General features: G+C 40.7%; 1 pseudogene across 1 annotated transcript; it reads right to left on the reverse strand.

Moving 5' to 3' along the window:
• Positions 1 to 3,626: 3,626 nt before the first annotated feature.
• LOC101477168 (alanine--glyoxylate aminotransferase 2, mitochondrial-like) lies at positions 3,627 to 26,236 on the reverse strand (annotated as a pseudogene). The gene is made up of 11 exons (XR_013099519.1): positions 26,024 to 26,236; positions 23,504 to 23,592; positions 20,169 to 20,359; positions 19,941 to 20,064; positions 19,769 to 19,863; positions 12,365 to 12,458; positions 10,314 to 10,406; positions 9,912 to 10,044; positions 9,058 to 9,146; positions 6,656 to 6,754; positions 3,627 to 3,950 (listed from the first exon to the last, which is right to left on the reverse strand). The product of XR_013099519.1 is annotated as an alanine--glyoxylate aminotransferase 2, mitochondrial-like (transcript).
• Positions 26,237 to 27,031: the final 795 nt, after the last annotated feature.

Here is a 27,031-nt window from a genome sequence, read left to right on the forward strand (position 1 = left end):
CCAAGGTGGTTATGTTTTTGTTAGTGTGTCTGTTAAAATTGGTCTTACATCCACCAAGGTCTTCAAGGCTAACTTTTGACAAAAAGCCTTCTAACTCAAAAATAATGAGTCTTATAAATGTTAAACACAGAAAATACCATATACACCATTTAAAATATCATGGTGCATTTGACCTCTAAATCCTCCTTCAAGGGCAAAATGATGATGATGATGATGCTAATGCACATACCTGGGCCCTATTTCAGGAAGCCGGTTTAGAAAACTCAGAGTGAAAAACGATACTCAGGGTTGAGTAACCCCGAACTGTCCAACTCGGAATATTCGGTTTCAGAAAGGCTGATAACAATTAGTTCAGTCAACGCGGAGTTGCTTTAACCCCAAGTTAAGCGCGCGCACGAGGATACATAAAGCCCTGATTAGTGGAGCACAGATCAAGCGAGTCACCATGGAGACGGAGGGAAAGAAGGCGCGGTCAATGTATTTTACAGCGCTTGAGGCCGAAATTCTGATGGCAGTATATGCCGATAACATGCAAATTCCGCGGAAAAAAAGTAACACAGCCTCAGCTGCAAAAGACAGGGAGCATGCATGGCAAAACAAAGCCGACAGAGTCAATGCATGAGTGTTAATTTAAACACTGATCTAGGGATTTCCACCCATTTATCACGTTATTTTATTATATTTTATTTTATTTTTTATTTCATACATTTTATTTTGTGATGTGATGTGAGCGCAGGTGCAACCCAACAGGCCCCAAACGTTCCTGGCAGCAAGTAAAAATGAAATATAAAAATATAGTCCAAACAGGTAAGGTGTAATTGTATTATGAGCCATAGTGCTTGGTCTGTTTGTCCCATGTAAATCAATTGCAGTTAGAGGCTACATTAATTTCCCCTCTGTAAGCACTTATTGAAATTATCTGAGCACATTACAAGTACATATTTGCTTACTCTGTATGATCAAATGTGACCCGTTATAGCCAACAGAAAAAAAGCGGAGGCCCGAAAAACAGGTGGGGGTCCTCCACCACCACCACTCACAGAGGCTGAGCAGTTGGCTTCCACATTTGTGATAATGTTGGCAGCATCACATATGATCTTCACAGTGCAGAGAACACAAATTAGCATCCATTACTATAATGAAATAATTTGTTAGTTTGAAATGCTACAGGGAACCATGTACCTGTACATTAATGCTGTGGAAAGACTTCCTGTTCACATAGTCTCCTTCATTTACTGAAGGAGCAATGATTGGAATGTGAGTGCCATCTATACAGCCAATCACGCCTGGGAACCCTGAAAATAAATGTAAAATGTAAGTAGTAGTTCAAATATCACCACATCATGAATTAAGTTTTGTTCATCCTGCTACCTGCAATTTTGTGGCATCCCTCTTTGATAAATCTTGTGGGTCTATGACCGGGGAACACCACAAACGAGTACAGGAGACGTTTCAGTGCAACTGTAACATTCCTGACTGCCCGACAGACGGTAGCCTTGGAAACGTGCTCAGCGTCACCAATATTATACAGAAAGCTCCCGTTTGCAAAAAACCGAAGTGCAATACAAATAATATGTACAGAACTGAGAGGATGTCCGCGATGTGTCACATGAGCAATATTAGGCCTGAGGATGTTATTCAAATGAATTATAGATTGTGCTGAAAAACGGTAACGTTCACACAGGAAATCATCAGGAAATGATAAAATGTCCAAACGCGCTCTAATCACTCTCTCCCGGCGGAGAGCTCTGCGGAGAATTTGGGCTTCAACATCTACTGGCTCTTCAAGGAAGGAGCACGCCATGTCTGACACTTCCTACAGTCAGGTTTCCGACAAAGAGGCGGAGAAGGTCAGGGTTAGTTGAAGTAAACCTGCTAGGGGGCAGGTTAGCTTCACGGAGTGTGTCGTCATAGTAACTCACTCAGAATTAATCTAAACTCGCTTTGTGAAACCGAAAACCCAGAGTTTTCGTTAACTCAGGGTATACTTACTCAGAGTTTGCACTAAACCGGCTTTCTGAAATAGGGCCCTGGTCATACATGTGATGGTAAATGGCCTGTATTTGTATAGCGCTTTTACTAGTCCCTAAGGACCCCAAAGCGCTTTACACATCCAGTCATGCACCCATTCACACACACAGTCACACACTGGTGATGGCAAGCTACATTGTAGCCACAGCCACCCTGGGGCGCACTGACAGAGGCGAGGCTGCCGGACACTGGCGCCACCAGGCCCTCTGACCACCCCCAGTAGGCAACGGGTGAAGTGTCTTGCCCAAGGACACAACGACTAGGGCTCGAACTGGCAACCTTCCGATTACAAGGCAAACTCCAAACTCTTGAGCCACGATCGCCCATGATCCATGATGTAGAAGATCATCAGTTCAGGCCACTACCTCCATCACTCCATGGTCCAGTTCTTATGTTTCTGTGTCCATTGTTGGTGCTTTTGATGATGGACAGAGGTCAGATGGGCACATGACCAGTCTGCACATATGCAGTCCCATACACAGCAAACTATGATGCACTTGTATCTGTCAGAACCAACATGAACTTTTTTGGCAGTTTGTGCTATGTTAACCCATCTGTGGAATCTTTGTTCCCTGCATGCATCAGTGAGCTGGGCCACCTGTGACCCTGTCATTGGTTCATCACTGTTTCTACCTTGGACCACTTTTGATCAATACTGATCAGTGCAGAAATGGTCTGACCCAGTCGCCATCACAATTTGGCCCCTGTCAAACCTGCTCAAATCTTGATACTTGCCCATTGTTCATGCTTCATCTTTGAGGACAAAATGTTCATCTGCTCCCTGGTATAGCTCATCTGCAAACAGGTGCCACAATGAGGAGATAATCGGTGTTATCGACTTCACGTCTCAGCGGTCAGAATCTTAGGCCTGATCAGTGATCAGGCAATGATATATGGGGATTCTAAATATGTTACATTGGACCTCTTACCTCTTCTTCAGGGTCAAACGTTTAAAAATATTTTTGTTTTAACCATTAAAACTATGCTACAAATGAAACTGCTTCTGTTTCTATCGGCACCATTTCAGAAATGATTCTGGCACATGGGGATCATAAATATCACATTATAGGCTCCAACCAAACATGTCACATTTGACCTCTGACCTCACTTTAACATTTCACAATCCCACATCTGCCTTTCGTTCAAGCTGACCCTAAAAGGTGTTAGATCTTTAAAGAAAGCATCAGAAAGAGAAAAAGGAATGAGGTAATACCTATTATCCATGACCTACTGCTACATAATGTCTCTGTAATCAATGTAAACATCTGTCATGTTGCCCGTATCTGATTTTTACTGCCATATAAACTTCTTACAGTATGTTTTAGATAATGAAATGAGTATATACATGAAATACAACACTATTCTCTTATAAGTAAATACTGCTCATGGTGGAGTTTGCACTCTCGGAGTGCTTCTTGCTTCCATTAATGCCTCTGGGAATCGTGTGTAACAGCGAACAGCTTGTTGGATGTGTCTAAAAAAAAGAATAAAAATCATGCATTCATTTCATCGTATGTTTGCAGTTTTATCGGGAAGACAAAAACAAAATGAAACTGTAATTCTGTGGTCGGTTCATCTCAAATATTTTTACAGGCTGATCACAAAAATGTTTATTCATTCAATCTGAAGTGAGCAAAATGACATCGAAGTTAGAGAAACAGTAAAAATCAGTGACTATAAAAGACTGATTTCAGTGGAGCCATTTTTATATAATTTGAAACATTCAGACAATACATTTTTAATTGTTTTTTTTTTTAAAGGAGAAGTCCCTTGCTGAATGGTTTTCCATTCCAGTTCACTCCTCGGCATTGACCTGCTCATTTTCTGTCCGTGTAGCCCGAGATTGCTTTATTAAACACCGCCAGGAAGAAATCTACATCCTCCCTCGTGATGCACATGGGGGGTTGTATGCGGAAGGTCTAAAGTGGTGAGAGAAAGGAAAAAAGAAGGTGAGAGTGGAGCTCATGGAGCGAAATAATCTATTTTTCTTTTCTTATCCTGAAGGCAGAGCGGGCGCATAAATTAATATCTAAGCCGGGAAAGGCATTTGCTTTTAAATCGAGACCCCCCCTCTTTCTGTTGAACAATCGCTTGTAATAGGTGAAAAAGTTTAAAATGAGGTCCCTGTTATCTTCACTGTATCACGCATGAATAGCTGTGCATTAATTGAAAAGAAAAAATTACTTTTACACAAAAGGATGCCTTTTAAACTCAAGGACAAGGCAGTTGAAAAGCTTTAAGCATCGAAACAAATTGTAAAGAGGCTTTCACATTGATTCATTGTTGATCTGCGAATAAATCTAAAAAGTTACGCTCTGGCTTTTTCCCCTAGAACAATACAAGGTTAGCAATTGTGGCAGTGACATTTTGATTCCCGACTGAATGGAGTTTTCAAAAAATGTGCACCATATAATGTTTTTCATCCAGTGTTTTTCATAATGAGTAACATAAAACGCCTACAGTATTTTCCGCAGCCAGTCAAAGCACTCTGCCGGGGACGTGCTGTATGAAATAAAACTTTCTCTTCAACAATGACATTTGATCAGAGATGGAGGTGAAATAAAGTTTTTGATGAACTGGGTACTCTTTTTCTGCTATTAATATTACTATTAACATTTTTATTATTTTTTTAAAAGCTTCAATTTATAAGAAAGTGAATAAGAGACTTGCTGTCAAGCACAGTAATTAGGTTAGACCACCAAAAAACTTCCAAAAAGGTTGGGGTGCTGTCAAATAAATGAATAAATAACAGAATACAATGACTTACAATCTACATTCACTGATCTTTTGGCCTCTTTCTGGAAGACAGCTGTGCTCTCCCTCCCTTTCTCTCTCAGGTTTCTCACACCTGATTGCCACAGATGAAGGCATTCAGATCATTTGTGGAACTTCAGATTTACCTCCAGCAGCAAGAGCTAAATGCTGTTCAGCCACTGGATTCTGAGAAGGGTGTGCATGCTGAGTTAGTGCCGTTTTGTTTTTTTTGTTTTTTGAGTGCTCTTGGAGGTTAGGAGTGGCAAACTTGTGGGACTTGTTTTGTAAAGTGTTTTGTTCATTAGTGGAAGCTTATTGGGTTTCTCTGTTATTGCTGTTTTGAGGCCAGCCGTTAGCTTAGACGTTATCTTTTTGGCTTCAACCCGGAGATTAGTGTAGTGCATTTGGTTTTTTAGCCTTGGAGACGCTGATGCAATTTTTTCCCTCCTATTCATTTTAAAATGTGTAGGGTCATTGTAAATGGTTAATTACAAAAAGTTAAATAATTTCCTTTGATGCACAGCAAAGTTTTTGGAAGCTCAGTCTGTGGTTTGCACCGCAGAGACTTTTTGTTGTAATGTATGTCTCAGAGTTTGCAGGCAGGGAGATTGTAACACCATGTTTTTTGATAGTCCTGTTCAAGACTGAGTGTGTCGTCGCACAGACTGTTCAAAGTTTTAGCCTTGAATCTTTCGCTTGTTGAATTTTTTAAAGAAAACAAACCTAAGTTTGACCGAAAAATCCTTGCTAATAACTGCTTTAAAGCACATTCTGAAGGGCGGGGCACAGAAAAGCAGAAGCTGGTGCACCACCATTCTTTTGTGAAGTCTAGTAAGTCAAATCACTTCTTGAAGAACAAAGACTTGTGCTGGTTTGACGAGTTTAGATGAGTGAACTTCCTCAAGGGCAAAACAGAGATTCTCCATCATGATTTAGTTATTTTTTGTCCCATATTTATAGTTTTATAGCTGATTTTTACACTCATATTTCCTAACTCTGTATTGGGTTCTTAAACTAAGAACACCCCATGATTCTGTTTCTTGTAAAACAATCTTTTCAGCAATAACTCTCTGATGACTCTCACATAGTTGTGGAGGGATTTTGACCCACTCGTCTTTACCTTTTTCAGTTCATTGTGGTTTGTACAGCTCAAGTTCTCATCAGTGTTTTAGTGAGGTTGTGACCTGGACTTTGACTGTGTGTTTTCAGCACCTTGAGTATCATAAGCCAATTTGGGCCAGGCTTTAGCTTCCAGACAGATGACCTCACATTTGACTCTGAAATGCTCTGGTCTGGTATAGAGATGAGTTCAAGGGCGACTTGGTGACTGCGAGACGGTCCTGTGGCTGGAAAACGAGCTCAAATCATCACCCCTCCACCACTGTGCTGGACAGTTGGTTAGATTGGTTTGTACTTGTATGCTGTGTATTGTGGCCAAACGCCTCCACTTTGGCGAAATCTCCCAAGGAGATGCCTTGTGATTTTTAGATGCATTGCTGCAAACCTAATCGGTGCTGTCATGTTCTTTCTCCTGGCAACCCTACAGGCTTTTTGTAATTGTACTGCCATGAACTTCAACATGCTGACTGAAGCCTGCACCGTCTGTAACTTTGGTTTCTTTGTAGTGTCGTCGAGTATTGCTCTTGGGAAGATTGTGGCATTGTGGCTGAATGTTCCACGCCAGCCTGACGAATCCTCTGCTTTTATAGACAAGTTTACACTTAACACTGATCAGTAAATAAAGTGAATCTGATTAGTAGCGGTAAGGGTGATTTTGTTTTTCGCATGGAGTCATGTAAACTTTTTTTCTTTTTCCACCACATGACTAAACTGACACAAGGATAGGTCAGCTCATGGTGACTCCGCCTACCTGTCCGTACACTCCTCCTTTGCCTATCAGGACTCCCATGTCCTTGATGTCCTCAAGGATCTCACTCATTGCTTCAGGAGGCAGCGGCTCTCTGCTGCCCTGTGGTTCAAAAAGAAGATATGAAAGGACACAAGGATGTGCTATCTTGTATTACTAATATTACTCATCTACTTCTATAGCACCTTAAAGCAAGCGCCATGTCTTCTGTGGTCTAATATGTTAATGTTTCCTCAGTCAGAAAGCTTAGTTAAAGTATTAAATGGCATTTTTGACTTCCACATTTCCTCCTGTTTAACAATACATCACGAAAAGTGGTGCATATGAATAGGATCAGCGTGCACAAACCTCATTCAGAAAATGAAAAATGTAAGTTAAAAACAGTATTGTTATTATTTTATTCCCAGTAGTTCACAGAAACAGTTACTTTTCCAGCCTTTCGTTCCCACAACCACCACATACCAACTTTCTGAGAACCGCTGCTGCCATCAAAATCAAAGTAAGATAAGATTTATTTGAGGTAGTAGTAAAATGTTTAAGCATTTGATGCGTTTCATTTTGAATAAAATGTGCATCTTTTCTGTCTTTCAGTCTTTCTGTTTTTACACAGTATCCCAACGTTTTTGGACTTTAGAGTTTTTACTTACAGGCAACATGACAGAAATGTTAAATCAGCCTTTGGACATAACCAAATATGTAAACTGAAGAGTCAGACTGATTTTTATTCAGTGTGGGTTTTGGGAAGGAATAGTTTGGCTAATCTTCTCTGCTAATAGTCTGAAAAGAAATGAATTCCACATAAAATGTGCAGCATTTTGTTCTACTTCATTTTTTCCCCATTCGAGTTGCTAAAAAGGAAAATAATGCAGTACAATCATTTGAACTTAACAAGGTAACAACATTCAGTTCAGTTTTGCATGTTAGGAAAAAAAAATTTCAGTCAGTGCTTGTTGTTTATTTTCAAAAACAAATACACTGAAAAAAACCCAAATCTGTGGCCATGCCACGCTCTACATCATGCTACAGCTACGTGGTGGAAAATGTGAAAGGATTCCTTCTCAAGGTTTGGAAAAATTGCCCCTTTTTTGCTTTTTAATCAGCTTACACCTGGAGAAATGTGATCTGGAGTCTTTGGCATCTTTAATCATATAGTCAAATACTTTTAATAAGGAGGGGAAATGACCAGCTATTAAACCACTTCAGAAAAGCAACAAGCCCCACAATTTTTACTGACAGTAGGACCACAGCTTGCCCATCGTCTGTTGGATTGGACAACACTCTGTGTCGTAAAGCTCAGATCCCCTAAAGCTGGTTTCTTTAACATGACAATGAGTTCACTGTACTCAAATGGCCTCCACAGTCCTCAGCTCATTAAAGAACCTTTGGGATGTGCTGAAGCAGATTTGCATCACGACAAATCTGCAGAAACTGTACGGTTCTAAATAGCTATTAGGTTAAACCTTGGCATATCTCAGTAAGGTGTGCAGTGTATTCACCAAAAATGAGGAACCTGAAGAAGTGAAGGACAAAAGAAAAAGTGGCTGGCCTAAAAAATATGATGAACAGTATCTGACAAAACCTGGGAGATGGATATGGCCTTTCAGTTCATCATCTGCTGTTTACCAAAGCATCATCAGAAATGGTCCCAGTGGACGGGTAGCTGTCTGCGATGAATCCAAATGGGAAATTTTTGGGTCTAATTATTGTCACTATGTATGAAGGAGATAAAACAGTGCGTAACAGAGAGTCTACAGTCATCTGTAAAGCACGGTGGAGGCTCTGTAATGGTTTGGGGCTGCATTTGAATCAGTGGTGTTGTCAAAACTGATGGAATTGTAAACACAGAAAAGTGGATCAAATTTTGATCCACTATGCAGTCCCATCTGGAAAATATATGATTGGTAGATTTGTACAAAGAAAAATGTTAACCACTCAAATCAGTTTGCAAACATAAATGTTTTTAAGCTACTTCCAAGTTGCTCAAAAATATATTTGTACTACCAGATTAATATTTTCTTTAGTTGTTAGTCCCCTCGTCAACTCTCCACTGCCGAAGCAAACATTGTGTTTCTTAAAAGTAAAAATGGCACCGCATATAAAATGGTACTCAGCAGTATATTTTATGATGTATAATGTGCTGCAGCTTTTATCTGGTTCACTGTGTTGTGTGATAAGCTTTATCTGCTTTGTTAGCAAAGGTAGAAACAAATAAAAAAAGATGTATAAATCACTATACTTCCCCACTCGTGCGTGATTTACAGAGGTGTGCGTAGTAGCAGGGAAAAAAAACTAAACATGTAATCTATCTTCATTCACTGGGCAAAAGGACAAGTTATAAACTTGCCTGACTGTTTTATTAAGAACTTCTCAAACACGTCTATGGAAATAAGAAGATCGGTTCTTACATCGAGAACTGATGAAGCAACGGCACACGCCAAGGGATTTCCTCCGAATGTGTTGAAGTGGGAGGCTTTCACAAAGGAAGCAGCAATTTCTGGAAAAAAACACACACGCACACACATGAATAAACAAGCTCACACCTCCGCTCTGCTGCTTGTAATCAAAACTTCAGCCTCAGAATACAAATGTCTCAGAATACATGCATTGCAAATGATTTGTGTAAGTATCAAGGGGTTTCATGTTAATTTTTGGACAGTGGGGTCTTTAAGAGCATAAATCGTGCATCTAAAAGTTGACCAGTACGTGAAAGCTGTTTCTACCATGAACGCACAGCAGCCTATTATTACACACCCACTCACAGAAATAAACATACATTTTCAAGGCTAGCGCTGTATTGGTAATTACCACGTGAGTCAGTGTTTGCTCTTATATCGTTTATGCTTTATGTCAATGGATTTTGCATGACGTTCTGAGGAAAAAAAGTCTGTGTTTGCATTTGAAATTGAAAATTGCTGGGATCACATAAATTTAATTAGGGCAGCGAAAAAAATACATAAAAAAGAGGTTAAGAGCGATCGTGGCTCAAGAGTTGGCAGTTCGTCTTGTAATCGGAAGGTTGCCGGTTCGAGCCCCGGCTTGGACAGTCTTGGTCATTGTGTCCTTGGGCAAGACACTTCACCCGTTGCCTACAGGTGGTGGTCAGAGGGCCCGGTGGTGCCAGTGTCCGGCAGCCTCGCCTCTGTCAGTGCGCCCCAGGGTGGCTGTGCCTATAATGTAGCTTGCCATCACCTGTGTGTGAATTTGTGTGTGACTGGGTGGATGACTGAATGTAGTGTGAAGCACTTTGGGGTAATCTCACCTGGTGTGGTAACAACAGCTCCCACTGGGAATCCATTGCCAATACCCTTTGCCATTGTAACCATGTCAGGAATGACATCATGACCTTGGAAACCCCAAAAGTGGCTTCCCGTTCGGCCAAATCCAGTCTAGACCTGTAATGTGCAAATGCCTTTTATATTAAAATTCTATATATCGCTCACTAATAATTAGATTATTATAATACACAATTGGATTATATAATTACATAATACATTAGTTATCCACAGTTTACTCAAAGAAACCAAGAGTTTCTAAAATAAATTCCATTGAATTGCGTTTAGCTCGCTTTTATAATTACTGCATTGGCTTAGCCTTGCAATACTGTTTGGTTTTTGCTTTATTTCGTCTTTGAGAAAAACATAACACCTTCGTGGTGTCTGACCTCATCAGCAATGCAGATTCCTCCTCTCTGTCTTACAAGTTTGTAAGCTTCCTTGAGATAGTTTTTCGGGTACTGTACAGCTCCTCCCATGCCCTGTACACACCAAACACGCTTATATTCCTTTGCTAACATATTCAAAAAAATAACAAAAATAGAAGCAGTCATGCAGAAAAAACCCTGAGTGGTAGCATAACAAATATATTTAGTAAAATGAATGTTGTTTGTCCGTTACTATCACACGGAGTCAAAAATAAATCCAGCCATAGCCATGGATAAAAAGAATATAGTACCTGAATAGGCTCTCCAAAGAAAGCTGCAATTTGACTTGGAACGCTGGTAGCAAATGTCTCTTCTAACTGTTCAATGTAATGTTTATTTGCTATGCAAGCACCTGTGGGACCAGAGACAACAGTTTTCTAAAAGTAACAGTATACAAATGTCTATATGTTTTCAAAAAGTGTTTATTGCACCACAAGAACTTGCCTTTTCTTCATGTTTCAGACAGAATCATTTCTCATGCAGGTGTGTTAGCACGCTGAATTTGCGGGTACACTCTAGGTGAAACTCAGGCTTACAAATTTCCTCAGAATGATTAACCATTACAACAAGTGAATGATTAGCAGTTTGAACTGCAGGGGCATAAACACTTCTTTCGCTGACCTTTCTTTCTCTGACCACTCTTATTAAAGGTCTAAATTTACCTGGCAAAACAAACAATTTAACCAAAATTCACACTTATCAAGGCCATAAATGACATGGTGATTTTGGGTAATTCTTCTTTTCCAGGGTGGAATGATTGCACAGAATGCATAATAAATAATGGGTTTAAAAAACGTCTTTCAACTTGACAAGGCCAAGGTCTGTTAAGGTCCTGTTAGGGATCATGATTGACTACAGCTGGTAGTAAAAAGGATTTGTTTGACAGCACTTACTGGATTGACCAGTACTCAGAACAATAGGAAAGTCCAAGGAACTCAGTCAAGATCTAAGAGCTTTACACAATTTGGGGAGGTATTGTGGAGCTATTTCTAAACATCTGCAGATTTTAAGCAAGTAGATGCAATTTGAAAGTGCGTCCCCTTTAACGAGGTCTGGAAAAATCCCCAGATTTGAGGAAATCGGTTAGGATGTTCAAGACCAACACAGGAACCAGAAAGCCTGCTATGAACTGGAAACAGCTGGAACACCAGCATCACTGTCCACAATGACGTGAGTTGTGCATCACTATGGACGGAGGAGAAAACAATCCCCTGCTCCACAATCAACACCTTCACCTGAATATATCAACACCTGAAATTTGCAGTTGAACTTGGCAAGCCAAATGCCTTATTGTTGCCAAAAACTATTTGGCAACAATAAGGTAATATTTGAAGAGTAAAGGGGAGGCTCTCAAACCTAAGAACTGTATACCAGCTGTCAAGCATGGTGGTGGTAGCATCATGCTCTGGGGTTGTTTTGGTGTTAGAGGTACAGGTAAATTACATAAAGTGGTTGGAATAATGATGAAGGAGGACTACTCCCAAATTCTTCAACTTCATGTCGAAGCTTCGACACAATTGAATTTTCTGGAATGGCCTTTCCAAAGCCCTAACATCAACGTTACCAACAAATTTAGATTAAAATTTAGATTAAATGCTCAATGATGGCTTCCAAACTGAGGTGCAACTTCAAGGGAACTTTAACTCTTCCCCATTTGAAATCCTACTAGGAGTAATGCTTGAAGCTCTTTTCTCAACTGAGTGGTTTCTGTCATATTTCAGGCCTGCTTAGAGAACAAAGTAACTGGGTTTGCACCAGAAGTTAAATATATAAATACATTCTGACTTATGCACCCAATTCTTTTGTTTTTTTTAAGTCAGCAGATGTTAACTTTTGACCACAACCATTCATCCTTTACATCCTTTTAGTGTTATAAACATCACGATTGTAAGCACACAATTCACGCACATGCAAGCTATTATTAGTGCAGACCATGGAGATGAATGTTCCTGTTTATGAGAGCGACAATAAAGATAATTGATGTGTGATAAGCCAGGGGTGTGTGTGTGTACCTTGAGCACAGCTACACTGTCTGATGGACTGCACAGGGGAGTCCCTGCAGTAGCTTCCTCCCCAAGGACCTCTAAACACATCAGGGCACATGGTCTGTTTATTGGGCAGAAACCAAGTCAGCTGGGTCAGTCTGACAGTTAATGGTTAACACAGAACAAAGATAACATCATAAAACCTGGAATGCTGCCCATAAGATTATTTGCAATGCCTGCTCAAGTAGTACCCGCACCAACAACAAACCCTTACCGCTAGACGGCACATCCGCATCGGTTTTTGAGAATTCAGGAAACATACTGAGAAAGGTTGTAATGAACCACTATGGTGGCATACATGTAAACACAGCTTTTCCTGAGGGTGCCACGCACCAGCATTTATTTGTTCTTCTTCACAGTATACACTGTGGACATGAACTATAAGTCTAACATAAGCCACATGCAAAAATATTCCGAGGACACAGCAATTGTGGGATGTATTAGGAACGTACAGGTGGAAGAATACAGGAACCTGGTCAGTGCCTTCTGTAACTGGATTAAGGAGAACTGCCGCATCATGAATACAATCAAAACTTGACGAGAGAATTGAGCGTAAAAGCGGAGCAGTCAATTTACTGGTCAGTTTATAGTCCTACCGTCACCTATGGTTACAAGCTCTGGGAAGTGAAGTAATGAGGTCATAGGTACGCAATGGCCATGGAAAATTTAAAGAAACTAATATTTCTTTAAACGGATGGAACCGGCTTCCTCGCCCTCTTGGTCATTGTTTGGTCATTGGAGTAGAGCTCCACATCATAAGAAGCCAGTTGAGGTGTTTCGGATATGTCCTACCGGGACAAGGCCCTGGGGGGAGACCTAGGACTCGCTGGAGAGATTACATCTCTTGGATGAGCTGTTAGAGAAGTCTGGGTGTATATGGTTAGACTGCTGCCATTGTGACACAAAATCGAATAAGCGGTAGGACATGGACGGCCGGCCGGCCGGACATCAAAGTGGCGTGGTCATACAAATATCTTGGTGTGCAACTTGATGACAAACTGGATTGATCTATCAACTCTGATGCCCTCAATAAAAAAGGGCAGCATGGACTCTTTCTCTGCAAACACTAATTCTTTATTGAGTGTAATAAAATGCTGCACTTGTTTTATCATGCAGTTGTTTGGCAGTGTTGGCAGCTTTGCCGGTTTTTGTTGGGGTAACAACATCACTTATAAAAACTGTAAGAAGCTGTATAAGAGGGTTAAAAAAAGCTAGCTCAGTGTTGGGTGGGGCTTTGGGAGCTGTGTTTGAGATGTCTGCGACTAGTGAGCACCCCCCACCCCCTCCCATTTAGACTGGATCCATCGATCCATCCTTCCTTCCATCCTCTCTTTTTGTTCTTCTTTTCGACTGTTAATGGGTTTTGTCGAGGATCAGTTGCCGCTCCTGATCCTTTGATTCTGACCTGGTGAAAATACGCAACTTAAGACAGACTTTTTCATTTCAACAGCTTCTTTATTATCCGATTTACAAGGTGGAATAAGTACAGCGCAAAAGCCTCCTGCAGATTTGAAGGGCAGTCTCTCGATCTCTTACATATATACTTTTTCAAAGTTGCTCATTCAGCGCCTACTTTTCCCGTTATTTATTACTCTGTGTTCCTGTACCCTTCATACACAGTGATGATCAAAATGGTGCTACACTAGGATTCGGTCTCTTTTACTACACTTGTCTTCATCCTATCCATCCTAGTGTGAGTGGTTATATACAGAGGCTTGACATACAACAAGTTCATCACCTAGTTCTACATTTTGTCTATAATTACCAAGACTGTGGTTAATGCTGCTCTTTTGCACCCTTTCCTTTAATGCTGCTTCTTACTAACTATTTTTCTCCTCCAGTTTCACAGGGGGCTGCTAGCAGTATAATACTATCCACAGTTCCACAGTTTATTACATTTAAAAAGCTACACTTGAATAATCTGCTTTTCTAATAAAGTCACGACAAGATTAAAAATGTGAATTTTCCCGTAATGTATTCAAATAAAATTAAAAGGGGACGTAATGAATGAACATAATGACAATTAATCAGTTATATTTCCTGTGGCAAAGGGGATGAATTTGAATGCACATCTACATCTTTGTGTGGCTTCATATTAGAGTATATCAATGCTAACCTTGAAAAAGGGTAATGTGATAAAAAGCAAAGCCAACTCCGTGATGAAGGACAAAGAAAAATATTGTCTTGTCTCATGAACATAATATAATGCAAATTCCAACAGTCAACCAATGTTCATCAACTGAGGCCCATCCACTCAACATTAAACATTAGCATAATATTGCTTCTCCTGCTTATATCCTCCTGAGAACCAAGCAAAAAAGAATCTCCCCATTGAACTTTTTTTGTGATTTCCTTTCTCTCTGGAGCTAAAAGAGGCCACCCAGACAAGGACTTAGGGGTAGGACAGCTCAAATAAGTCAAAAGATATAGACCATTACAGATGACATAAATGAATAGGCTGGTTCTCAGGAGGATATGGATGAATGGCCAATGGCACAGCCTCTAGTATGTTTATGCTGTGCAGCTAAATGTAAAACTAGAAAGGCGGGACAGATTTCTATCTATCTATATCTATATCTATCTATATATCTATATATATCTATATATATCTATATCTATATATATATAGATATATAGATATAGATATAGATATATCTATATATATATATATATCTCTATATATATATATATATATATATATATATATATATATATATAGATAGATAGATATCTATATCTATATCTCTAAAAAACACCCAGCACGCCCCTGCGGGCGGTTTATCCTTCAAGCTCGGGTCCTCTACCAGAGGCCTGGGAGCTTGAGGGTCCTGCGCAGTATCTTAGCTGTTCCCAGGACTGCGCTCTTCTGGACAGAGATCTCCGATGTTATTCCCGGGATCTGCTGGAGCCACTCGCCTATCTTGGGAGTCACCGCACCTAGTGCTCCGATTACCACGGGGACCACCGTTACCTTCACCCTCCACATCCTCTCGAGCTCTTCTCTGAGCCCTTGGTATTTCTCCAGCTTCTCGTGTTCCTTCTTCCTGATATTGCTGTCATTGGGAACCGCTACATCGATCACTACGGCCGTCTTCTTCTGTTTGTCTACCACCACTATGTCCGGTTGGTTAGCCACCACCATTTTGTCCGTCTGTATCTGGAAGTCCCACAGGATCTTAGCTCGGTCATTCTCCACCACCCTTGGGGGCATCTCCCATTTTGACCTCGGGACTTCCAGGTTATACTCGGCACAGATGTTCCTGTACACTATGCCGGCCACTTGGTTATGGCGTTCCATGTATGCCTTGCCTGCTAGCATCTTGCACCCTGCTGTTATGTGCTGGATTGTCTCTGGGGCATCTTTACACAGCCTGCACCTGGGGTCTTGCCTGGTGTGATAGACCCCAGCCTCTATGGATCTTGTGCTCAGAGCTTGTTCTTGTGCTGCCATGATTAGTGCCTCTGTGCTGTCTTTCAGTCCAGCTTTGTCCAGCCACTGGTAGGATTTCTGGATATCAGCCACCTCCTCTATCTGCCGGTGGTACATACCGTGCAGGGGCCTGTCCTTCCATGATGGTTCCTCGTCTCCCTCCTCTTTCTTGGGTTTCTGCTGCCTGAGGTATTCACTGAGCACTCGGTCAGTTGGGGCCATCTTCCCAATGTATTCTTGGATGTTCCTTGTCTCATCCTGGACTGTGGTGCTGACACTCACCAGTCCCCGGCCCCCTTCCTTCCGCTTAGCGTACAGCCTCAGGGTGCTGGACTTGGGGTGAAACCCTCCATGCATGGTCAGGAGCTTTCTTGTCTTTATGTCAGTGGCTTCTATCTCCTCCTTTGGCCAGCTTATTACCCCAGCAGGGTACCTGATCACGGGCAGGGCGTATGTGTTGATGGCCCGGATCTTGTTCTTACCATTCAGCTGACTCCTCAGGACTTGCCTGACCCTCTGCAGGTACTTGGTGGTTGCAGCCTTTCTAGCGGCCTCTTCATGGTTCCCATTTGCCTGCGGGATCCCCAGGTACTTGTAACTGTCCTCTATGTCTGCAATGTTGCCTTCTGGTAGTTCAATCCCCTCAGTTCTGACTACCTTCCCTCTCTTTGTTACCATCCGACTACACTTCTCCAGTCCGAACGACATTCCAATGTCATTGCTGTATAGCCTGGTAGTGTGGATCAGTGAATCGATGTCTCGTTCACTCTTGGCATACAGCTTGATGTCATCCATGTACAGGAGGTGGCTGACAACTGCTCCGTTCCGTAGTCGGTATCTGTAGCCAGTCTTGTTAATGATCTCACTGAGGGGGTTCAGGCCTATGCAGAACAGCAGTGGGGACAGAGCATCTCCTTGGTAGATCCCGCACTTGATGGTAACTTGTGCTATGGGCTTGGAGTTGGCCTCTAGTGTTGTACGCCACATCCCCATTGAGTTCCTGATGAAGGCTCTTAGGGTCCCATTGATCTTGTACAATTCTAGGCATTCCAGTATCCAGCTGTGGGGCATTGAGTCATAGGCCTTCTTGTAATCAATCCAGGCAGTGCACAGGTTGGTCAGTCTGGTCTTGCAGTCTCGGCTGATTGTTCTGTCTACCAGTAGCTGGTGTTTTGCACCTCTGGTATTCTTGCCAATTCCTTTCTGTGTCCCGCTCATGTATTGACCCATGTGCCTGTTCATCTTAGCCGATATGATGCCTGACAGGAGCTTCCATGTAGTACTGAGGCAGGTTATTGGTCGGTAGTTGTAGGGGACCGGTCCCTTCTTGGGGTCCTTGGGGATCAGGACCGTCCGGCCTTCAGTTAGCCATTCCGGGTGTCTTTCGTTAACTAGCAGCTGGTTCATTTGTGCTGCCAGACGCTCGTGGAGTGCAGTCAGCTTCTTCAGCCAGTAGGCGTGAACCATGTCGGGCCCTGGTGCTGTCCAACTCTTCATACTGGAGACCCTTTCTTGGATATCTGCCACTGTGATGGTTACTGGACCCTGTTCAGGGAGGTCGCTGTGGTCTGCCCTCAGATCCTCTAGCCACTGAGCATTGCCGTTATGGGTTGCATCCTTCTCCCATATGCTCTTCCAGTATTGCTCCGTCTCCAGCCTTGGTGGTGCTGTTCTCTTATTGTTCCCTTGCCACTGAGAGTACACCTTTGCTGGTTCTGTGGAGAACAGCTGGTTTATTCTCCTGCCTTCTATCTATCTATCTATATATCTATATATATCTATATATATCTATATCTATATAGATATAGATATAGATATATCTATATATATATATATATCTATATATATATATATATATATATATATATATATATATATATATATATATATATATATATAGATAGATAGATATCTATATCTATATCTATATATATATCTCTATATATATATCTCTATATATCTATAGATATATAGAGATAGATATAGATATATATAGATATAGATATATAGAGAGAGATATATATATAGATATAGATATATATAGATCTATCTATATATATATATATATATATATATATATATATATATATATATATATATATATATATATATATATATATATATATTAGGGGTGCAACGATATTCGTATCGATATTGAACCGTTCGATACAGTGCTATCAGTTCGGTACGCATATGTATCGAACAATACAACATTTGTAATTTATTTTATCAACTTTCCTTCTGACGATGCTGTCTGTGTTGAGCGCTCAGTGAATCTGCGTTCGACTACTCCGCCTAGGCTGCACTGTCGAGCGCAGATCCACTGAGCGCTCCACACAGACAGCATCGTCAGAAGGAAGAGCGCAGGGCACCTCCCCCACCCTCATTCAGATCTGGCGTTTGGAATTATTTTGGTTTTCATGTGACGTATGACCCTGAAGGTAAGCGAGTCATGGACTAAAGTAAAACAGTATGTTGGATGTGCCATGCAATGCTCAATTACATGGGTGGGAACTAGTGTGTTAGCGCAGTTAGCTCGTTAACGTGTTGGCCGTCTAGCCCCATGCACGGGGCGATCGGCGGTAGCTCGTTAACGGAGATTTACCGTGTTGTGGTGTTAAGGTCATTTCAACGAGATTAACCTGAAAGCACTAGTGGGAACACAACGAATATGACTGCACATTTACGCCGACATCATCCTAGTGCAAAGACAAAAACAACAAGCATGCTACTAACTTTAGCCGAGTCATTTAGACAGCTGTTAGCACATGATTCTCCTTATGCTGCTGAGAATATAGCCCAGAAGAAGCGGATAGTATAGCTTTTATTTTGGAAAGAGACATTTCTCTGTAATAAACTCTCTTTTCCAAAGATGCATGATTCCTCAATCAGATACAGGGCTTGCAATATCGCTAGCCCGACGTCCCGGAGCTAGCGATTTTTTCAGTCGGGCTACCAAAATCTATCTCTTCCCTGCCCGTTGGGCTATTGTAGGAAGGAAAAATATATGTCAATGCTTTTGCATTCTTTCAGAAATGTAGCTGGGTAATTATGTCATTGGCATCGGTGAGCCACTGTCAATATGTGACATATTGAAATCGCGTTTGAATTTGTGCTTGTTTTTTTGCTTTTACTTTGCAATTGTGCGAACTGTGTATAGAGAGCGACAGCACTGATCTGTGAGTGATGATAATTTGCGCACCAATTCCTCTGACATCGTCTTATTAATCGTTAGCTTATATGCAAACATGACAAGTGAAATCTCCCGCAGCAAGCTTAAACATGTGAGAGGTTGATCGCGCAGAGAATCGCTGAGCTTATGTGAGTGCGCGTGTAAAAGCAGCAGGATTTATATTTTAGTTCTGCTGAGCCAAATAAGACAGGTCAGGGTGAAGAAGTGACAGCCAAAGAAAAGCTTACCACAAAACGGAAAAGTTATGACAAATCAGACTATAAGGCAAAAAGAAAGTGCAGCTTTATGGTTTCATGGACAAAAGAATTTCTGTGGCTGCAATATGACGAGCTAAATAACCAGGGGTGCACATAAGTGGTCCGCAGGTGCGCATTCGCTGTCAAAATAAAAAACACGCACAAGGGTTAGGGTTAAATTTAAAAACTGTACTTTTGAGTTAAAATATATATTTATAATTTTAATAAATGACAAATTAAAAAGGCATGAACATTTTTTTTGTATCGAAAAAATATCGAACCGTGACACCAAAGTATCGAACCGAACCGAACCGTGAATTTTGTGTATCGTTGCACCCCTAATATATATATATGTGTATATATATATATATATATATATATATATATATATATATGTATATATATATATATATATATATATATATATATATATATATATATATATACATATATATATATAAGATCCATCATGATTATAGACAAATTAAGCTTGGTTACAATGAGACGTTTACCTGAAGGTGATTATATCAAAGTTGCCAGTGTGGAGGCGAGCCATCAGCATCGCAAGCTCATTGGCTTCCGAGCCGCTGTTGGTCAGATAAATCACCTGGATGAGAAACCAGAGAGGACACATTTTAACAACAGCCTTCATACTAATTAGATTCATGGACTGTAGCAGAGCACCTTAAGAGGATCAGGTAAGTAGGGGGCCAGTTTGTCACAATACTCATGCAGTTCAGGATGGATGTAGATGTTAGTAGTATGCCACAGTTTCTTCAGCTGCTTCTGTATCGCAGTTGTCACTTTTCTATGCAAACAAAGGTCAAAGTGGAAAGAACTGAATGAGCCAATTTTGTATAAACAACTGAAATCAGAACAAAAACCATACACGGTGAAGAAGAACGGCCTTACGGGTGGCAGTGGCCCACACTGACGGTCGCCACACCGGTAAATAAATCCAAATATTGCTTCCCATCCACATCCCACAGCCACTGCATGTAGCCCTGGTGGATGAACACGGGCTTCTTTAAGTAAGTTATCTTCGTGGTCATGGGGTTGCAGTTCTGCTTGCGGATCTCCATCATCTGCTCTTTGGACATACCCTAAAAATACGCAGAAGAGATGTTACAGAGTGGGAAGGTCGTAACTTTTTTATTAGTGTTAGCACAGTAGTACATTTAAAGCATAAAAGAAGGACTTCCTGATTTCTTTGTCTATAAAGCTGGTTTTACATACTTTGGCGGTTGTTATTGGAAGACATTGGACAGAGTTTATTAACGCAAAAGCGTCACGACCATGTGAGATAACAGTTGCAAAACTTTACATGTGTGTAGTAAAAATGGAAAATTCAAAGATGGGTGTGGTCTGCCTTATGATTCTGAGTAAGGGTGCAATAAGGTCCAGGGTGCCTTGACACTTTACTATCCTTGTATGTAACATGTAATATCCTAGACAATGGCAGCAGCTCGGGGGTGAACTTGATCCCAAAACTAGTGAAGCCAAAGAATCATTCAAAGATTTAAACATTGACTTTGGTGCACTAATAATCAGCCGGCTTGGGGCAGATACTTTAACTGTTTAGTAAGTACTCGTATGTAACATTACAATTAGATTTGGGTTATTGACAAAATCCTCTATAATATCCAGAAAGGTACATTATGGATGGAGTCAGACAAAGTGGAAAACTATCGCATGGCCAGAATTTTTAATTCTGTTTGCAACTCAAGGACACAAAGGCCAAAACAGTGTCGGACCATCATTCATCGCACCATACAAGAAGCAGTATCAGTGATTGGAATTGGAGTCCCACTGGTGACTTGCACATTTGCGAAGGAACCATTATTGCTGAACTATGAGGATCCAAAACCCTATGTCAGGTAAGAATCAGAAAATCACAATTAGTGTCGTTGATTCCAAAATGCACACAGAGTTGTTGAAAACAGAAGCAATGCAACTTTTTTCAAGTATTGTTGCTGGCATAAAATTATCTTTTGTCTTCAGAAAAGTCTTCATTCTCTGTGGCATGGATTCAACACCACCAGCCCCAGAGGAGTGCTATTGTTCCTATGGCTACTTCACTACTGTTGATGTGTCTCTCAGGTAAATCTCACAACTGATCAAAAGAGTTGATACTTGTGTCAGTCAGAAGTACAGATCTCTTGCTTATCTAAATAATGTCCAGCACAGCATTGGTATTTTCAGTAAAACCACTTCAGACTTATTTCAGATACGTATAAAAGAACAAGGCCAGTCGGACACTGTCAGCAGTGAGATTCAGTTGAACCAAATAGAAAAGCATCCTCTGTGTCTTGTATCACAAGAATACTATACATATAAAATGTAAAGTGATTTAATGTAACTCTTCCCTTCATTGGCTTCCTGTTAAACCCAGAATTGAATTCAAAATCCTGCTCCTCACATACAAGGTCTTAAATAATCAGGCCCCATCTTATCTTAATGACCTTATAGTACCATATCACCCTATTAGAGCACTTCGCTCTCACATTATAGGCTTCCTTGTTGTTCCTAGAGTACTTAAAAGTAGAATGGGAGGGAGAGCCTTTAGTTTTCAGCCCCCTCTTCTGTGGAACCAGCTTCCAGTTTGGATTTGGGAGACAGACACTATCTCTATTTTTAAGATTAGGCTTAAAATTTTCCTTTTTGGTAAAGTATATAGTTAGGGCTGGACCAGGTGACCCTGAATCCTCTCTTTCTTACATTGTAAAAGGTGTATGCGACTATGCTACTATCCTGTCTTTCTTCTCTCACCCCAACCGGTCGCGGCAGATGGCCGCCCCTCCCTGAGCCTGGTTCTCCCGGAAGTTTCTTCCTGAGTTTTTCCTTCTCAATGTTCAGTTCAGTTCAGTTCATTTTTATTTCAAACATTTCAAACATGTGCCTTCACAATCATTACAAAATATCATTCCATTATTTGTTTGAAAAGGAGTAGGCTGAAGTATTTACTTATTTGTCCCTACCCCCTCAAGTTTTACCTCTCATTCATTTAATTTTTTTTTGTCTTAAATTAAACAAACAACATATGAAACATATGAAACATATGAAGTAAAACAAAACATAACATACATAAATCAAAACAAGAAATTAGCAAGCCCCACCACAGTATAGTTTCTTTCATATGAAAAATACAGAATGTGTATATTTGCAGATACACAAGTTATGGAAAAACAACAAAACAAAACAAAACAAAAAGTCGTAAAGTGCTTGCTCATAGGGGGTCATATGTTTGTTGGGTTTGTCTCTGTATGTATTATTGTAGGGTCTACCTTACAATAGAAAGCACCTTTAAAAATAAATGAATAAAACTGAATTGAATTGATGTAATATATATTTTTTCCTGTTCAAGACACCAGGCAGGAAGCAGTGCTGATTTCTCAAGGGACTGTATCGTCAGCTCCTAGGCGCTCTAGCAATAATAATTTAATATCAGTAAGATTCACCAGATGGTAGTAAGACCTGTTCTGATGTGTGGGTTAAAGTCTGTGGCACCAGCAGAAACACAGCAATAACAGGTGGAGATGACAGAGTTGAAGATGCTAAGATTTTTATTGAGAGCGACCAGGATGGATGGGAAATGAGTACATCAGAGGGCAGTTTAAAGTTTAAAGTTAGAGAGGAAAGGCTGAGATGGTTTGGACATGTGCAAAAAAGGAATAGGGGAAATACTGGTCATGAAGCTGAAGCTGCCAGGCAGGAGGGAAAGATGAAGACCATATATTTAGGTCTTACTAGGTCATGGACTTGGGCCAAACCTTAAATAGCTTCCAGTGAGGCAAATCCTCCCACTTTCACCCTAAGAAACGATAAGGAATTTTAGGACTTGCCATGGCATGATTTAGTACGGTATGTACAGACTTCTCTGAACACTTGTTTAGACAGCTGCTGCTGAATGAGAAAGCCATAAGTAGAATCTTCACTGAGACGAGGAAAGACCAAATCAGTGCAGTTCTTACATTATTACACCAACTTTCTTTGTTTGGCTAACAAAGCACTAAATTTGTTAGGCCCAAAGTAAATTTCTAATCTGCTGCTCCACTGTGAACCATCTCAGAGATCATCTGGGAAAGATCAGCTTACCTCATAGAAAAATGTATCTGAATTTCAGGAAAACCTGAGATTGGCTCTGGCCCTGGTCTTTGGGGATTCGTATGTTTCTTTTTATATTTGATGACTTTCTTTTATTTGTGAGAGGGCTTGCAGAAGAACATGAATGTGCCATCACTTCCTACCTTGTATTCCTCTGGTTTGAAACTGCACGGGGGCATCTCTGGGATGTCTACCGTACAATATTTGATGGCTGATTTCTGACGTGCTGCTCCTGTTAAAAAAGAAAAAAGAAACATCAAAATGCATGAAGAAAAGTGAAGAGCATAAGCTTTTGGGTTTCTGAAGCACTCTGTGAACCAATCAAACTTTTACCGTGGCATTTCTGTGACAATTGAGGAAAGCCTTTTTGAGTGTCTTATAGCAATTGTATTCTTGGCCCCTTCATTGTAGTCTGGCAATCCTTTCAGATCTTCATTTTATGGTGAATTGTCATTCGATTTCTGAAAAAGCAATTCAGAAAACGGAAAACAGTGCCCTTAAGATCTTCAGAATAATGCAGGTCTAAAATGTGCTCCGTGACCTTTGTTGTTTTCCTGATTTTCTGTATGTTTTAGTTAATAGTTAATCAGGTTAAAACCTGGTTAGTGCTTTACCACATTAACTTCACATTGTGTAACAGAGGAAGCATATCCTTTCTGTTTTTCAAAGACAAGAACATTTAATAACTGGACTGGCACACGTTATACGAGCTAACTAGAATTCCTGCTTTTACTCAGACTCATTTAAAGGCATATTGAAGCTGATGCTAGCAGGATATCTACTGTATATACAGACTGAAGATGGGGACCAATGATTAGTGCCATCAATTCAGTAACAGAGCAAATATAAGATATGGTCACACCCTCCTATTCTTTTCCTACATTTGATCATTTTGGAAATAAAAATGCCATCAGTTTATCCCTTCTTATCTTATAAGCTGTTTTTGTGGCGGGTCCGTAGTGAAGCGTTTCACATATTTCCACTAACAAGCAAAAGATCACAACTTTGATTGATTTGCAGACACAAATCCCTCTGGGAGTTGTAGTTCTAGTCTAAAACAAATCTGAACAAAGCAAGTATGAATGACGGAGCAGCTGAAAGTAGCTTCTAATGAGATTAATGAGATTCTAATGAAATCATGGTTTGTGAGATCACAGTGACCTCTGCCCTTGACCACCAAATACTTAGCAGCTCACTCTTGAATCCAAATGAAATGAAATGTGAAATGTGCCTGACACATTTGGCAGATTTCACTGTAAAAAATCTTATTTGAGCAAAGACCAGCAGAGTTTATGTACAGATAAAAAAACAAACACTTTAACACCTCGGATGATCTGTGCTATACATTTGGAACTTTTTCCCACCTGCAGTGTTGGGGAGTAACGGAATACATGTACCGCCGTTATGTATTTAAAATACAAAATATGAGTAACTGTATTCCGTTACAGTTACCGTTTAAAAAGGTGGTATTCAGAATACAGTTACTTTGTTGAAATAAAGGGTCTTTTCCTGTTTCATATGTTTGGCTATGTCCTCTCTATTTTTGGTTTCCACGCCCCAAACAAAACGCGCATTAAGAGGCTCTAATGCCTGGGTGTCAATCTCGCGGCCCATGTCACCCCTACTTGCGGCCCGCATAATGATGTGAAGAAATATTTTAAAAAATTATTCACAAAAATGATTTAATATGAAGGCAATAGGCAGAGTGTTACAGGCATCGCCCTAAAGAATGTAGCCTCATGGGCAGTGTAGTCCGTGCTGCAGCGAGAATGGACTGCCATACCCGTTATGTGTCTGTGAGCGAGGGAGGGAGAAAAAGGAAAAGTACGAGTTGTCACCGAGCAGAAACGGGAGCTGGAAGCATGTAAATATAATAATAACCACTGCAGCCAAGAAGAGTGCCTGACGAGCCCAGTTGTAAGTAAGCTATTAAGACTCGACTGTACACCATGTTCCTGTTTTCCTCCCAAACAATAAGTTTCGTTGGAGCAGCCTTTCAACGCCTCTGTCTGTCTCTCGCTAGCAAAGTTGACCCAGACAACAAAGTAAAGCTACGAGCCCGACACGGAGCCTGACGTGTTAGCCAGAGGTCCCTTTACTATGGTTCGGAGCCGCGGACCTGTTTTATATACGCGTGAAACAGTTTCCTATACGAGATCGCTGCAAATATATTCAGATTTAAAAATCTAGTTGGTGTTGGTATGGCAAGTAAGCTTCAGTAAAAGTAATAATTCACACAGCAATAGTACATTCATGTAGTTGTAAAAAGCATGATAATATAATAGGTAATCCAAAGTATTCAGAATACATTACTCTCATTGAGTAACGTAACGAAATACGTTACAAAATACATTTTGGGGGCATGTATTCTGTAATCTGTAGTGCAATACATTTTAAAAGTAACCTTCCCAACACAGTAGTCTTGATTTTATATCTGTTTTAGGAGTAATACACATATATTGTGTTTGTCCTGCAGCTTGCATTAACAGCAATTTTACACAGATCACGTAGCCCTGAAAGTACTTTTAATAAATCATGAACCAACAAGCAGAGAAGTTTAAGTAGGAAAAAGTCAAGTGTGCTCCTGGTTACATAAAGGCTATCTAATGGATCATCATGACAAACATTTCTTTTGTCCTTGGCTCATCTCCATGGTAACTTACCACTTCCCAGGCGAAATCTGGCCAAACTGGTTAAACAGCTGGACTGTCCTGTTAAAGCTGCACACTGGCCACTTATGCATGAGACCACTTTATACATGTTGAGCAAACACACACACAGCAGCTCTTCTCCCTTCACCGTTTTACGCCAACCTGCAGCTTTGAGCTTTTTCTAAGATGTAGTGTCCCGCAGCGTCTCAAATGGATAACCACTGTTAACCATTTGAGATAGTAGGTTGGTACTGGTTCTTGCCAGTACAGAAGATGCTCTTAGGCAACTGGGACTGTAAGGGTTTGTTTTGCTTTTATTTTTTCTAAATCCTGCTGTTCAGGATCACTTTCTGTTCAGGTCGAGGGGCAACCGTGGCTCAGGGGGTTGGGAAGCGCATAACCGGAAGGTCGCCGGTTCGATCCCTGGGCTCTCTGTCCTGGTCATTGTGTCTCTGTCCTGGTCGTTGTGTCCTTGGGCAAGACACTTTACCCTACCGCCTACTGGTGTTGGCCAGAGGGGCCGATGGCGCAATATGGCAGCCTCGCTTCTGTCAGTCTGCCCCGGGGCAGCTGTGGCTACAACTGTAGCTTGCCTTCACCAGTGTGTGAATGTGAGAGTGAATGAATAGTGGAATTGTAAAGCGCTTTGGGTGCCTTGAAAAGCGCTATATAAATCCAATCCATTATTATTATTTTCCTCTACTTTAATATTCTCCTAATTAATAAGTTTTTATTTTACATTTTGAAAGTCACAGCTCTTCCATATGTGAACCCTAATACTCAGCTAAGAGGTTCTCACCCCACATTGCATTCAAGGATAAATTATAGCCGTGTGTAAAGGTTGATCACAGTATGTGGAGGTGAGATTTCAGAAGACTCAGTTGGACTTATTGCAGCATTAGTACCCTGTAGGTTGTCTATTCAAAGCATTTAGGCCAGGATGGACAGAAATGTTTTTTAAAACATTCAAAAATTCGGTTGTAGTTGCTTTTTTATCTCCTGCAGTACGGTGTACAATCC

Source organism: Maylandia zebra, linkage group LG7, assembly GCF_041146795.1.
Source record: "Maylandia zebra isolate NMK-2024a linkage group LG7, Mzebra_GT3a, whole genome shotgun sequence".
Lineage (NCBI taxonomy): Eukaryota > Metazoa > Chordata > Actinopteri > Cichliformes > Cichlidae > Maylandia > Maylandia zebra.